The 14,994-nt window shown below is 42.7% G+C and overlaps 1 long non-coding RNA gene across 4 annotated transcripts in view; it reads right to left on the minus strand.

The window, feature by feature from the left end:
* Nucleotides 1–14,994, minus strand: part of Gm30507 — a 62,630-nt gene that overhangs the window by 31,529 nt on the left and 16,107 nt on the right. Inside the window, exons 2-5 of one of the 4 annotated variants that reach the window (XR_876164.1) lie at nucleotides 10,788–10,889; nucleotides 3,462–4,301; nucleotides 1,010–1,195; nucleotides 509–588 (exon numbers count right to left, since the gene is read on the minus strand). This is a non-coding gene — a long non-coding RNA (predicted gene, 30507). Of the gene's footprint in view, nucleotides 1–508; nucleotides 1,196–3,461; nucleotides 4,302–10,783; nucleotides 10,890–14,994 lie in introns of all 4 variants that reach the window. The other 3 variants (XR_876163.1, XR_384971.2, XR_001782001.1) reach the window with 3 other exon arrangements.

Consider the following 14,994-nt stretch of genomic DNA (forward strand, 5'->3'; position numbering starts at 1 on the left):
ACAAGGAACCCATAAGCAGAACACCACCCCACCATCACTTCCGCATGCCCAAAACAGAAGTGAAAACTAGGGCTCTCATGAAAAACTTTTAAAGCGCAAGTGTTCCAGGTTCAAACTTTATCTTAATAAATCTCACATGACATGCTAACCTCAGCTCTTCATCTAAGACAGCCAATTCCAAGTTCTGTCACAGCTCTGGAGGTTGTTCCCCTTGGAACATTTCTCTCCCTTAGGCTAGTCTTATGGGTGAGTGGGAAACTCACAGAACTGGTTCCACCAGCAAACTATAAAGCTTCATGCCCTATTGACCAGGTAGGAGGAGAATGAGCTGACCTTTATTGTTGTTTCTTGCCATTTTGAATTAGTGAGAATATGTGGCTTTTTCTGAAGCCCTGCCAGGTCTGGATCATCTAGGGGCGAGGGCGCACTATCATGTGAGAGCCTCATCATGGAGTCTAGTCTGCTTTCGTGAGAGTGCACGTGTGCTGTGGAGAAGGACATTAAGTACCTGTTTCATCAATAGATGTTGTTGATGCTTATCGTCCTATTTCTCTTGAATCTGGCATGCGAGACTTTTAAGATGACCTACTAAGATAAAGGTCCAAGTGGCACGTATTAAAGACAAAACACACAGGCTGATGAAAAGGGCTAAAGATGAAAAATGGGGAGTTGCTTTCTTCTCTGGGGTCTCTTGTCTTCTACTTTGAACCCATAGGCTTGATTTACCTTTAGGTCAATTCTCATTTATTGTAATAAACAGTTCTGTGCATTACAGTGAGTAAAAAAAGATACACTTCCAAATTCCTTGCTGGGAATACTCACTAAATGTCAGAACACACAATAAAGGCTTTTTAAAATAAAGACAGGAAGAACTAACTCTCTCTCTCTCTCTCTCTCTCTCTCTCTCTCTCTCTCTCTCATGGGTGGGGACAGGAAGAAGTCTTTCTTTCTTCTCTCCACTGTCATTTGGATAGACAATCCAGAACAAGAGTATTGTGCCATCCTGTACCTGCCAAGACTCTTCTGTCACCCTTTCTGCTCATGAGAAGCAGAAACTGTAAGTTACATGAGTAACATCCAGCAACTTTGCTCATCCTTCATTGGACATAGCATAGTCCTGTGATCACAACTTGCTGGAGGGAACAGGAAAAGACAGCCTCTAGCTAGGTGGCTTTGTTTCTGCTACAATGATCTCCTGTGGAATGAAGAGAGCACAGACTTTAGTGGCCAATTCACAACCCACACCACACCCCCTATACACTCTCAAAGTCCTACCAATAATACACGTCTTACCCCAAGAGCGTGAATTTTGGAGGAAAGTACAATGATTATTGTGACCGTGTGTCTCTGCAAAACTAACTGACCCTGTGGCAGAGTTAGTTATCTGCAAGAAAAACAAACTGCGGAACTGCTGGAGGAAGAGTTCGGGTTGACTAATGAGCGAGTCTACATTATGTTCACAGAAACACTGTGAGAGTAAAATAAGAAAATCTATACATTAAAGACCTTTAGAAAAGTGAAAAACATTATATGTTTCTACAGTCTTAGAAAATAAATTGAAATACTTCTTCATTGTTGAGTTTGAAGAATCAGTTTAGACATAGGAAACCAAGTTTAACATTGCCACAGTCAACTAAGACACAGTCCTAATGGATGAACCAAGGAATCCATCGGCTCCAAACAGAGAAAATAGAGGCTATGCATACACAAACATCAGCACAGGGAAGCTGATGCTCCATTTTTTTAAAAATAAATCACACGAAGGGAAGCACTGCTAGAACACAAACAGGCCACGTGCTAAGACCACTGAGATCAAAGAACAGCCGAGTGGACCGCCATCTTACTACGGGCTCTGAGATGAGGAGATAATGAAACGTGGAGGCAAAATGTAACTAGGGAGCCACGTTCTGTGTAGGAACCCTAGATGCAGAGCATCCAGAAAAGAATGGACGTTTTGCATCAGAGCACAGTCAATAAAAAGGAGGAGGAAGAGGAGGTAAACTTCTGTTTTGAGAACAGACAGCTGTGCAGGTCACAGCAAAACATAAGTTTTGTAGATGCAACTTTTAAAAAGACATTAAAGGAAGGGTTGAGAACTTTCTTCCCATTCTGCATAACAACCTTGATCGATGCCCTCATATGTCATGGAAGGAGGTCAGCTAAGTTAGGTAATGGAAGTTCCCCGACCTACTGACCTTCTGTGACTTCAGAGAGTCAACGTTTCCCATTAAATGTCAGATCAATTTTCAATGATTTAAACCTTTTACCCACAAGTTTCTAGCTTCCTGGAAGCTTTGATGAAAAAAAAATTCTTTTCAAACATTATCATTTTTCAAGGATCCAAGGAACTTGGTTTAATTCAACTTCAGTTTTTTAAAGGATATTTTAGTTAATTTTTTGAGAGTAGAACACAGCATATTTTGAATGTGTTCAACATGCTCACCTTCAATTTTCATCATGCAAAACTCAACTAGTTTCTTATAAAGCAGTGCCAGTGTACTTTTTAAAATTTGTGTATAATTTTCAATTTCCATTTATATCTGTGTTTTTATATTAATGAAATAACCTTGTTCTAGGGTTCTTATTCTTAAGTGTTTATGCGTGTTGTGTGTGGGAACGTATGCATGCTTCTCTGTGTGTTAGTATGTGTGTGCTAGTGCCTGTGGGGCCCGAAGCTGATGTCAGGGGTCTTTCTTGGTTGCTTTCCACCATATTCATCAAGGAAAGCAATTTTAATTTAATGCAGAGCTTGCTGACCAGCCTCGTCTGGCTTGCCTGCTTGCTTCAAGTCCCTGTCTTTAGCTTTCTGAGGCTGGAATGACAGTGGGTGGTTGGCCACACACCCAGTGTTTCCATGGATTTTGAGGATCTCAACTTTAGGCTTCAAGCTTATGTGGTAGCTGCTTTAACCACTGAGCCATCTCCTCAGGATTCTTATTAACCAATGAACCATAAAGTATCTTCTGATTTAGTTATTCCCAGAATTACCACTATATTGCAATTATGCATGATAAGGTATTTCTCTCTATAGGTCAAAGAAGGCCGTACTTAATTGATCTTCTATCCCATATGATGTGGAACATTTGGTTGGATAGTCAATAGCTAATATCTTCTCTGAAATAGACAGGATCAAGCTTGAGGGGAAATAAAATGGAAATACATCCATACAGCTACCAAAGCTTTATAGAGAACCTCATGAATTTCCTCTCAGGAAAAAAAAAATGGGTCAGGTCTTTTGATTCTACACAACGAGAATTAAATCCAGTTTTCAAGTGAAGACCTTAAATCATGGAGAAGACCTCTGACACTCACTGAAGCTTCTCTGTGTCATGCCTCTGTCTAGCGCTCCCATAAGCAGGCCTTTATAGGGGATAATTTGTAACTCATTCTTTTATATCTCAGAGGTCACTAAGAGATTCCAGTGTCCAGAGACTGACACATCATTCTCGTGGGCATAATACCTGTTATTCTGTGACTGGTTGAAGGATTATATGGGCCAACAATCGCTGTCCCTGGATACCAACAAATTTCGAGTTGGTATCACTCGATGGTAATCACTCGATGGTAATCACTTGATGGTGTCACTTGTATTAAGTGTGACAAGTTGTAATCTGAAATAACACCTAATTTAGATACTAGTTCAGTTTCAGCACTGCTGGGAAGAAGAAGGAGAGAGAAGATTACAGCTCCTTGCAGAACCAGCCTCCCACTCCCATTGTACCTGCTCTACAATTAGTGGTGTCTTGTCTGCCAACGTTCCATTAAGGACTTTGGGTCCCCTGGCACTTGCCTGGATACTCTACTGAATTTAATCCCCCAAAATGACTTGTTCTTGCCAGCTGGGCATGTCAAACCACAGAAATAATATCAGCCAAATATAGAGGAATCTGTTTTATCTAAACATGTAGCCGAGGCAAACAAGAAGAGGGGCTTCTTGGTGGTGTAAATTTGCACACACACACACCACTGTTAATTATATTTGTGCCAAAATAGACGATATTGCTAATAGGTAAGTACAGAGTAACTGAAGTCCTTTGGCTGCTTTTAAGACAGGATTTGGCTTGCAAGCTGAGCTGGGGCAGTGGCCCTGTCTTAGTCTGAGAGGGCAGGCAGGGAAGTCAGTCAAGGGTACTCACTCAACAGCGAAGTCAGTAAAGGGTACTCATCAGGCTCTGCTCGTCCACTGATCTTGGATGATCGAGACCAGCTTGGCGGCAGGGAGAGGTGTTTAGCTGTTCTTCCCCATGGTCACACTCAAACCTTGCAGTGGGATCCTGGAATCCACTGTAGGGGGATCTTCACTGCAGAAACATTCACAGACTGAAGTATCTAGCCTGGGTTCTCTGGACTGTGCTTAGCTGTTTGTTTCCCCAGTCTTAAATATATAATTTTTTAAGTAAATTTAAAAAGTCATAGTCATGGCCTCAAATGAAGCCACTGGGTATCTGCTTCGTCTAACCCCAACCCCACTCCTCTCTCACGCCTTCATTTCACAAGAGCTAAAGATTTGCCATTGTGATGTAGTTCTTCTCTATAGAAGGTGTCCGATGGCAGAACCCAAGGCTTTATTTTCTTTCTAGGTTTTGATGAAAGAGAACACAAGCCCACAATAAGGGCTGGCTTCCCAAGGATGATCATGCCCTGCTTGGTGACCTTTGACCTCCCCCAAGGGACCATAACGTTAATGCGATTGCACTCTGGACTCTGTACACCAGAAGGCATGAGCTCAAGTTTAGAATCAGTAGATGCGATCTGGGGATGAATATAGCTCCCTGGGCACAGAAGAACAACTAGGTGAGTTTTGCCCACCAGATCCCCCAGTTAGCAGTTATTTACAGCCCACTGGCCTGCAACTTCAATTACCTGACCAGACATATTCACACTAACATAGTCTCTGGCTCAAATTTAAATCACCTGCCATAGGCTGGCTCTCAGGAACAAGTGGGGCAGAGGAATTTAGGGTGGAATGATAGTGTGGGCAGGCATTTGTGCTACAGTGGAGCTGGACAGAGCTGTTAGTAACTCTCACCAGGCAGTTACTCCATTGGGGGCAATGCAGATGGGCCTCTAGTCAGATAGCCATGTATCTTTCTGCACTCACCCTCCACCTCTCTCTGCATCAGGGTCCCACACAACATCGCACAGCCCCACTCGCCATTGTTTCTTGGGAAATCGTCACCAGTCGGATTCCAAATTTGCTTCCTTTCTAAGCTGAGTATTTCGCAGACTTAGAACAACATGGAGAGAGTCTCTTTTTCTCTAGCAAAAGGAGGGCAGAATATTGGAAGGGAGCACATTGGAAGGGACTTCCAACAGATGGGAACGAGAGTGCTGTGGCTTTCTGGAGGCAATAAAGGTGTCAGCAAATAGCAAGACTGGAGAGTGGGCCCCACAGAATGTTCGCTGTCGTACATGCTGCGTGCTGTCCCAGTGCCAGAGTGAGCTGCCTGGCTAAGCCTCTGTATTAACACTGTGTGGCTGGGACAGAGTCACAAGTACTGCTGACTTTGTCAGTATCACATGATCCTGCTGAGTCTCCATCTAACTAAGGAGGTGAATGGCTCTTTGTCATCTCTTTCTCCTGGTCATTGTGTCCCTGTCCCTTGTCCTTCCCTTCCTTATCACCACTCCTTCTTGCATTATAGCCCCCTTTCTGTTCAGATGATTTGTGTGTGTGTGTGTGTGTGTGTGTGTGTGTGTGTGTGTGTGTGTGTGTGATTTGTATGAGGTATCAGTGTAAGCCAGAAGAGGACATTGTCTCTTCTGGAACTGGAGTTCCAGGTTGTTGTGAGTCACCTGATGACGGTGAGAGGAAGTGAACTGAGGTCCGGCAAGATGTGTTGTTAATCACAGAGCAATAATCTTGCCAGCCCTCAGACTTTATTAGGGAGAAAGAACCTCATCCTGAAGGTCAAGACCATGTGCCCTAACCAATTACTCTAAAATCATTGCCATCAACCCAAAGAAAACCCATTTCTTGCCTAGAATTGTGTGCATGGCGTTTCAATGTAAATTACAGAACTCTCACGGTGACCTGGAGTGAAGCTCAGTTGTAGATCACTTATGAGACTGTAATGACTTAATTTCAACCTCCAGCTCTGCAAAAACCAAACAGATGAACACCAAGACACCACAAAGCAAAATAAATAACTATGACCGCAACAAGGAATACCATAAATGCAAACAAGAGCCCATAGTCTGAATTCTCTCCCCAACTAAGCAAATCACTACTTAGAAAAGTTAGGAAAGTTTCTGAGGTTATGCAACCAGTATCAGTAAAGAGGTCACTTGGGAACCAAATTTACTGCTTCCCCCTTACGAATTTCAATATTAAAATACAGAAGTCATACCCCCTCTAGGCCACTTGCATCCCGTTGTGAACGGAGACAAACAAAGCCAAATGACCAGGGTGGCTTCTACATTCCTGAAGTCACTGGACCTACTGGCTTCTAAGAGTAGCCCAGCTGAGGCAGCTGGCCAGGTAATCTAAGGCTGCTTCTAGCTCTGCAATCCAGTGACCCTTGACGCTCAACTTGTGCGCCAGAATGCCTGTCATTTCTGAGTATAGAGCGTTCACAGTCCTTTCTGGTAAAAAAAATAGGTTAAGCAAATACAAAGGGACGCTCAGGCTCCTCTGTGGGTCTATGCCTTGGTAACCGGGGATGAAAACTGGTTGATCACAGCAAGCAAGCTTCAGGGTCTACCATTTACAATTGAAATGCTTTACTGGCGAGGTTAAGAGTTCAAAGTTGAGTCACAGTCTGAGGTGGCCCTGCTCTTCCTTTTTAATTATCTGAGGTCAGGAAGTTAATAATACCAGAAATCCCCAATAGAGACCTCCTGTGAACTCTGTGAACTTTAAACTCGCCTCTCTCTATCTCTCTCTTTCTTTTTTTTTTAAATGGGTAAAAAGTTCAGTACAAACACAGCGGACTTTCCTCTTAGTCTCCACCCGTTCACACCCCCACCAAGGTCAAAAGTTCAACTGTAAAACAGAAAGCCTTGTTCTCTGATCCACATTTAAACAGATCACTTATTAAAAGGTAAACATTCCCAAACCAAGCCAAAGTCCAAAATGAATCTGTTCAATAAAAATGAAAATATTGTAATAAAACAAGTCTTTGATCTTTATCTCTTGCCTTGCAATTGGACATCGGGCTTTTTTTTTTTTAAACTTTTTGAATCTTATGAAAAGAATACACTCGTGAACTCTCTGCTCACCCAGTTCTTCCCTGAGATTAGACTCTCTAGAAGAGATAAAATCTCAGACGTTTTCAGGTAGTTCTTTGACTGCCTATCTTAAGACAGCAGAGTCTATTCCTTGTGTGTTCGTTCTTTTGCTTTTGCTTTTAAAAGCACCAAGTGTCAAGTACTGTGGAGTTGAGAAGGGTTTCTCAAAGTCGGTGAAGAATGCAGAAAGAGGAAAGAAACAGGACCACGTACATCATGAACCTCGTGGGAATAAGAGACAAACCAAATCTGACATCCTAAGCAATATTACGACTCACACATGAAGCCAGAGGATAGACACAGTGCTGGCATAGAGACGCAAGGCATATCCTGACTTGGAACTTTCCAACTGATCGTCCTATAAGGCAAAGTCTAAAGTGCCCCTTCTACAAGAGCAAATAACACAGAGTCCATTGTGTTCCGAACACGTCAGTCATTATTCTAAAAGGTCTTACCTTGTGAGTCACCCCATTTGTGGGGGCATGAATAGATGATACATGTCTTAATGTACAAGCCAGACTGGCCTCCAACTCATAACCCTCCTGTCTGAATCTTCCAGGTTGACAGAATTGCAGGTGTTTGTCACCATATTCAGCTCAAAAACTTTTGTAGAAAGATTTTTTTTCTCACAACTTAGTAATTACACAAGAATACTGTCACTTGCTTCCTACTTGAATTTTTTTTAAAGAGTAATAAATACACTCAGTTACAGAAAAAATGACAGGACTTGTGAAATAAAGATATGGTAAATGTATTCATAATTAATATTTTTGCACAGCTTATAAGATTTTCTGGTAATATCTAGCACAAAAATGAGACCTGGATACCGCTCTAAACACACTATGCTCTAGATGCATCCACACTGTGAACAATGTGCCGAGTGACCTCTGAGACGCTGGGATGCATCTGCACAACCCAGCCAGGAACAGCGCAGACAGGAAGGAAGTGTGGGGAGAGCACGCGTTCCTTCCTTCTGCTAGGGCTCCCTTCTCAGCAGCTGTGAGGACGGATGGAAATTCCTTATGAGTCAATCTGAGACTTCAAAGTATGGGATACAGCTTGAGAGACCCAATCTTATTGATTAGGATGCTGACCAAAAGGAAGGCACTATATTTAGGAGGGCATTTGGGGGGAAACTAAGCGTTGAAGCAGTTATTTGACAAATGGTGGCAGGGATTTGGAGGCTCTGCAGCCTTGTAGGCTGGTATTACATGAATGCCGTCTGCTTTCAGTTCTTCTACTGAAGAACTGCTCATGATTAATTTTTTTTTCTCTTCCTTCTTTTCAAAGTTTGAAGACACTAAATTTTATTTGAGCTAGCTGTTTCCAACCTTCTGTCTGAGAGAATTTTCTAATAAAAAAAAAGATTTTCCTCCTCATTCCTTTTGTTTTAAAGAAATCATTATGTAAGAAGGATCATGCTGTACTCTAAGCATGCTACCCTTCGCTGTCCCTTTTAGATAGAAATGGGATTGGATCCACACACAGTTGACTGCACACCCCAAAGTAGATGGTGTGTTGGGAGGGCCCCAAGAGTCTTTGTTTGCCTTGGTCTTATGTGTTTTTGACTCCTTCACCTTCTGATCCCACTACCTGGTGCCACTCAACTGTCCCACCCTGAAACCTTGACTTCTCTGCCTTAACATGTCTCTTCCCCTCCCACAGCTCCTTCTCTGTCCCATTTGTCCACTCTATAAATCTCTCTCCTAGCAATGGAGTAGGGAGTTCTGCTGCAGTAACTATCTTCCTGTGTTCAGTACATTTTTCTGTCTCTGATGATAAAATATGATCAAAAAGGGAGAGGTCCCACGCAATCCCCTGGAAGGTCCTCCTTCATAAACAGAAACAGAAACTAACCAGGGAAGAAATGCAATGCATATTTCCAGATAGTACATACAAAAAGGTGCCTGCCAGAGAGGTTTCTCTCACACTGCTCTGCCAGAGCGTCGGGCCAGAGGTCTTCATGAAGCCCAAAGCATTGTGAAGGTATTTGTACATCTTTTCCCACCTTGGATTCCATTTGGAATTTTTTTTTCCATGAGTTCATAGCTAGAGTTCAAAAGCATCTTGGAAACTCTCTAATCCCCATTTTCGGAATTTCTGTGTGTGCTCTAAAATAAGTCAGTCGATGCTCTCTGTCCTCGATCTCTTCCTCACAGACTGTTGCTCATGGGGGTGGGGGTGGGGGTGGGGAACTGCTCTGAGACCCTGCCTGTGATAGCCTCACCTGTACACTCCAATCTGTGGATTTCTCCAGAGCTGTAAGACAGGTGTCTTTTTAAAAGGAGATGAGTAGGAGGGAAGGATGGAAGCTAAGGAGGAAGACAGAAAGCCCTCCTGCGTTTGACATGCACCTCGGTACTAGTGGGCTGCAGCACTCTAACCTGGGGCTGCCAAATTTAGCTCAAAAGGCAGCTCTGTATTCCCAATTGGTCCTCACCTCTCACCATCTCTGACTTCAGCAGTGCGCTAAACTTGTCTGAACCTGAATTTCCACCTCTCTCTCTCTCTCTCTCTCTCTCTCTCTCTCTCTCTCTCTCTCTGTGTGTGTGTGTGTGTGTGTGTGTGTGTGTGTGTGTGTGTGTGTGTGTGTTGTAGGAATCAGTTCAGGACTCTGTGGAGAACAGGAACATTATGTCAGGGACTGGCCAAAGTTAGGAGTTGGTTGGGACTCAGCAAGCAGTTCAGAGTCCTGATCTGTGCACTGCATGTTGGTCATTGGTTGATATGTGGCTATGTGTAGTCTCCTCACTTCTGCCCTTTGCATGTCTCCTCTGTGACACAGTAGTAACCACGTAGGCCTCCCCATGCTCTTTTTTCCTATCTATTCTCCTGTAGGCACTGTGTACAGAACACCTCCTTTCTCCTTTTCCTTACCCAAGATAATCTGGTTACAAACTGGTACAAAGAGTTCTCCAAATCGCTCAGTTTGAATCCCATGGGAGGGTGGGCTAATACATTGCAATGTTCTGTTAGTACGGTTAGTCTACACTTTGGGACAATGGAAGCTTCGTTGCCAAGTTTCACTGAAGGATAAAACATGTTTACAGGGAGGAGCTAGAGAAAGTACCAAAGGAGCTAAAGGGAACTGCAACCCTATATGTGGAACAACAATATGAACTACCCAGTACCCTCCGGAGCTCTTGTCTCTAGCTGCATATGTATCAAAAGATGGCCTAGTCGGTCTTCACTGGAAAGAGAGGCCCTTTGGACTTGCAAACTTTATATGCCCCAGTACAGGGGAATGCCAGGGCCAAAAAGTGGGAGTGGGTGGGTAGGGGATTGGGGGGGTGGGTATGGGGGACTTTTGGGATAGCATTGGAAATGTAAATGAGGAAAATACCTAATTAAAAAAAAAGATGGGAAAAAAAAACATGTTTACGGGACAAGTTATTTTTTTTTCCCCAAAGAGTTCTTTTTGGGGCATTATCTCGTCACATGTCTACCTAGACATGGAATTTCCAGCTTTAAGCCACACAGGTGGGAACAGTGCCCCAGGAATAGCTGATTAGAAGATGAAAAGAAGCAAGGCCCTGAGCAACTCTGTACTTACCCACCTGGGAACTATGATGTGTCTACACAGTTGGAGCAAATATATAATTTCTGAGCACCACGGAAAAGAACGTAGACTCCAACGGCATTTAGACATCAATGCAAGCCTGAAATACAATGTTTAATTAAAATATTAATGCTGGTTAAATGCCCACAAAAGGGGGTGTGAAAGCAAATATCCTTGATTCTAAATATAAAGGTTTCAAAATTGGCATTGCACAAGATTTTAAAGTCTATGCCTCAACCAAACGTTAAATAGCTGTGGTTGCTTTTATGTACTAAATGTGTGCCTACCTCCTCACATTCAAAAATCAAAGCCCTACCTCCCAGTGAGATTGCATTAGGAGGCGGGGCTTTGTGACATCTGTTTTAAGCTCTCCTTTCCTTCTATAAAGAATAGCAGAGACTAATTTATAAAGGACATACATTTTTTGGTTCGTGGTTATTAGAGCAGTGGTTCTCAACCTGTGACTCACAACCCCTTTGGGGGTCACATATCAGATATTTACATTCAACGTCATAGTAGTGGCAGCATTGCAGTTATGAATTAGCAATGGAATAGTTTTATGGTTGGAGGTCACTACAACGTGAGGAACGGTACTAAAGGTTCCCAGGATCAGGAAGGGTGGAGACCACCGCTCTAGAGGCTGGAGAGTCACCTGATTGAGTGAGCAGCCCCCAATAACACACCTTGTGCTGTTATAAAACGATCAAAGGCACCCTATAGCTCACCAATACAGAGGTTCGGCTGACGTCCATGCCTACAAGCAGAGCACTCCTGAGATAGAGGCATTAGCCCATTTTTGAAGGGCAGAGCCCTCACTTGCTTATCATAGCTAAAGTTTCCATTTCCCAACATTCTAGCTCTGGGAATTAAGTTTCCTGCCCATTCAAACCAAAGCAGAGAAGGCTGGGTTTAAACCCATGAGAGCTGGCCTTTTATAGGACGGGGAAGGACACTAGTTTCCTCTCTCTGCCATGGGAAAATTCAGCCATTTCTGAGCCAAAAAGAACCCTTACCAAGAACCAAGCTAACCCTTCAGTCTAGGACCTTCCCAGCTCTTCCCATAACTGAGAAATAGATCCTTGCTGTTGAAGCCCCACTGTCTACGATATTTTGTCACAGAAACCCAAAGTGACTCATGCAATCACCCTCTTGTGACAAAACAAAGAAATGAAAGCCAGCTCAAAGCAGAGAGAATGTATGGTTAATATTGCTAGCAACTTTGATAAACCATCATTCAGGTTATATTCTAAGTGAGGGACGGAGACAAACTAATCCTCACTTCAAATAATTGTGGCTTGGAGAGAACAGAGGAGGTTGTTCAAATTTTCCATGGCTTTTTAGGCCCAACCACAAGGTGGAGAGTTTATTGGCTCAGCTTTGAAGCAAGACTAGACAGACCCCACATAGTCCAGGTCATCTCTAATCATAGCATTGCTCACATTGTGTCTGGAGGCCAGCCAGACCCTGAAGCCAATTTAGAGATGAACCTAGACTTATCTCTAAATTTGTATTTTTGTAATCTATATTAACTTATGTATATTTAATTACATACATGTATTTGTCTAGTTATATATAATTGGTTATGTATTTATTTTATTTTAGTGTGTGTGTGTGTGTGTGTGTGTGTGTGTGTGTGTATGTTTGCTATGTGTCTAAATCCATGGATCAGCTTCAAGACTGTCCCTTAGAGGGTAACTTCCAGGACTCAGGTAAATGTATCTGGGTCAGCCACAGACTCTTGTTCTCCTCATGTTGGAAAAAGACCAATCATCAGGATTGAGGACACAGGCTCATGTAACCAGAGATATCGTGCCAAGGAAGAGTGGGTTAAAAATAGACACAGGTGGCTCCACAGCCACCTTTCCATGGGCTTCCAGACCTCCAGGGGGCAAGTTTTTGGCTTTGGTGCCAAAATTCTTTGTCAGAAAGAGTAACCGAGTAGAATGACATACGCAAGGGGCATACAGTCTCCAAGGAGCAGACTGAATAAAGATTGAGGCATAGTTTTTCAGTATGCTTTTTTTTTTTTTTTTTTTTTTTTTTTTTTAGTGGTGGTAGTGGTGTGTGAGAACTTTAGAAATCTTGCCATAAGGCATGCCCCAAGAACTGTGTTGGCCATTTCTTCTATGTCTAAAATCTTCCTCTAAAGGTGCTCCCCTCGTGTTGATAATGTGGCAAGATGCATCTAAGCTCTTGCTAACATTTCCTTAATGTCCCTTTCCTTTCTCACCATGACATTGTTGTTTCCTCCACTGACAACCTCAGCTCTGTGACAGGTGGTACTGTGTATTGCCACTAATCTACATCCAGGGACTTGAGGGTAATCACAGAGGGGTAGCCGTTGTTTCACGTGTGCGAATGTGTCAGGCACCTTCGAGGCATATTCTGCTTATTAATTGGTAGTGCCTGTACAAATGGGCTATCATAATAACCTTAAAGAGTGGTTTTACTACTCCCCGTTCTACAAATAAGGGGATCTAAAACAGCTCAGCCAGCAGTGTTCCACCAAAAAGCAATCATGTTGACATCCAAAGCTGAGAGTCTAGCATCAGTATACAAAATATAGCAATGGCAGCATGCCTATATAGCCAAGTTTACCTGTAAAGGAAATACCACAAGGCTATGAATTGAACATTTACTGTCATTAGGCACCAAGGACCATGGTGAACCTTTAACTAGCTTCTGGTAGTTCTTGAGACAAATATCAATCTCAAAAATATTAACTGGTTGTTCTTCAAACGTTTATCTTTAGCTGGGGGGGGGGGGAGAGAGAGAGAGAGAGAGAGAGAGAGAGGAGAACTCACTATCTCAAAGAAAGTAGTGTACATAGACAAGGTCAGTGCAAAATGAAGCCACTCCTAGAAGAAGAAACGTGAGGGAGAAATGAGGGGAAAGGGCATCTAGAACAGAAAGTTGGCCGGAGAACAGACTCACTTGCATGTAATCTTTGGGCTGTCTTTGTAGAAGCCTGGATGGAGTGAGAAATCCAGAGGGGCAAAAGCTCAGAGAGGGTTTTGTTTGTTTTTCTGGCAGCTCTTAACTCTAGGAAGTGATGGGGAAATTCTGGTTTCTGAGAACACTTGTCATAAGAAAGTCTTAGGTTAGATGTTCAGTGAAGGAGACATTGCTGCAATAGCAGAAAGCAAAATGCAAGACTGCTCTGAGGCCAGATGGCATTTATCTGAGTGTTCAGGAGAGGGGAAGTGCTGAGGATTAACGAGAACATAGACCAGCTCTGTCAAATAGCAGCTACCAGTGAAGACTGGCTTCTCCGACTGTCTATGAGGTTTGTTTGTTATTGTTATTGCTCGTTTTAAAGAAAGTGAAGAGAAATGCCAAGAATTCAAACAAGCAGTTTTTTTTTCTTGGTGCGAGGACATTGTGGAATAGGTAATAAACAACAACAGAAAAGAGAATCTTAGACAAGTACTAAATACAGTCTCGAGGCGGAAACTTGACAGGCTCCCATCAACTCTGTAAGAATGGAATTTATACCTCTTCATCCTTAAGTGATAACAACCAGAACAGCTCAGCATCATGAGTCTCCCAATTCAAAAGATTTGAGAAGGAAGAACCAGATGGTATTTTGAAGCTAACACTATGTAAAGAAATTTGAATCATGGAGAGTATGCATTTAGGCAAATGAGAAGAGATTAGCTACAGTTTCCCTGGAATCCCCTGTCGGAGTGAAAACGTACTTTCATCTATATATTTTTTTAATAGTTAGGAAATACACATGGGCCCTCAGCAATTAATTCTCATGTGATTGACACCTATGGAGATAAGCTGTTTAAAAAAAAACAGTAACGTATAGCCACATGATCCTAGGATAATTGATAGGATTCTTCTGAGTGCTTACGACACACAGCATACAGCTCGGCGTTTTTCCTCCAATGATCTGTATCATTCTTTACTTGTGAATCAAGGCACACTCTCCTTCAGAAACTCCTGCTATGTTAGAAAGAAGCATGGCCTAAGGTATAGGAGAGAGTACCAACTAAGGTCAGAGTTCAGAGGAGTTTCAAAGAAAACTGGTATAAAACCTTGTGAAGAAAATGTGGTCTGTATTAAAATAGAATAGAAAGCCAGGAGGGTGGCAGAGAGCAGAGTAATTCGTGACCTTTTCTCTTCAGATCAATCTCTGGGTCAACCAAGAGCTTCTAGGTTCTCCCAAGCTTCCCTAGTAATGTCAACTTCAGTTCTAA

Source organism: Mus musculus, chromosome 16 (assembly GCF_000001635.26).
Source record: "Mus musculus strain C57BL/6J chromosome 16, GRCm38.p6 C57BL/6J".
Classification (NCBI taxonomy): Eukaryota; Metazoa; Chordata; class Mammalia; order Rodentia; family Muridae; genus Mus; species Mus musculus.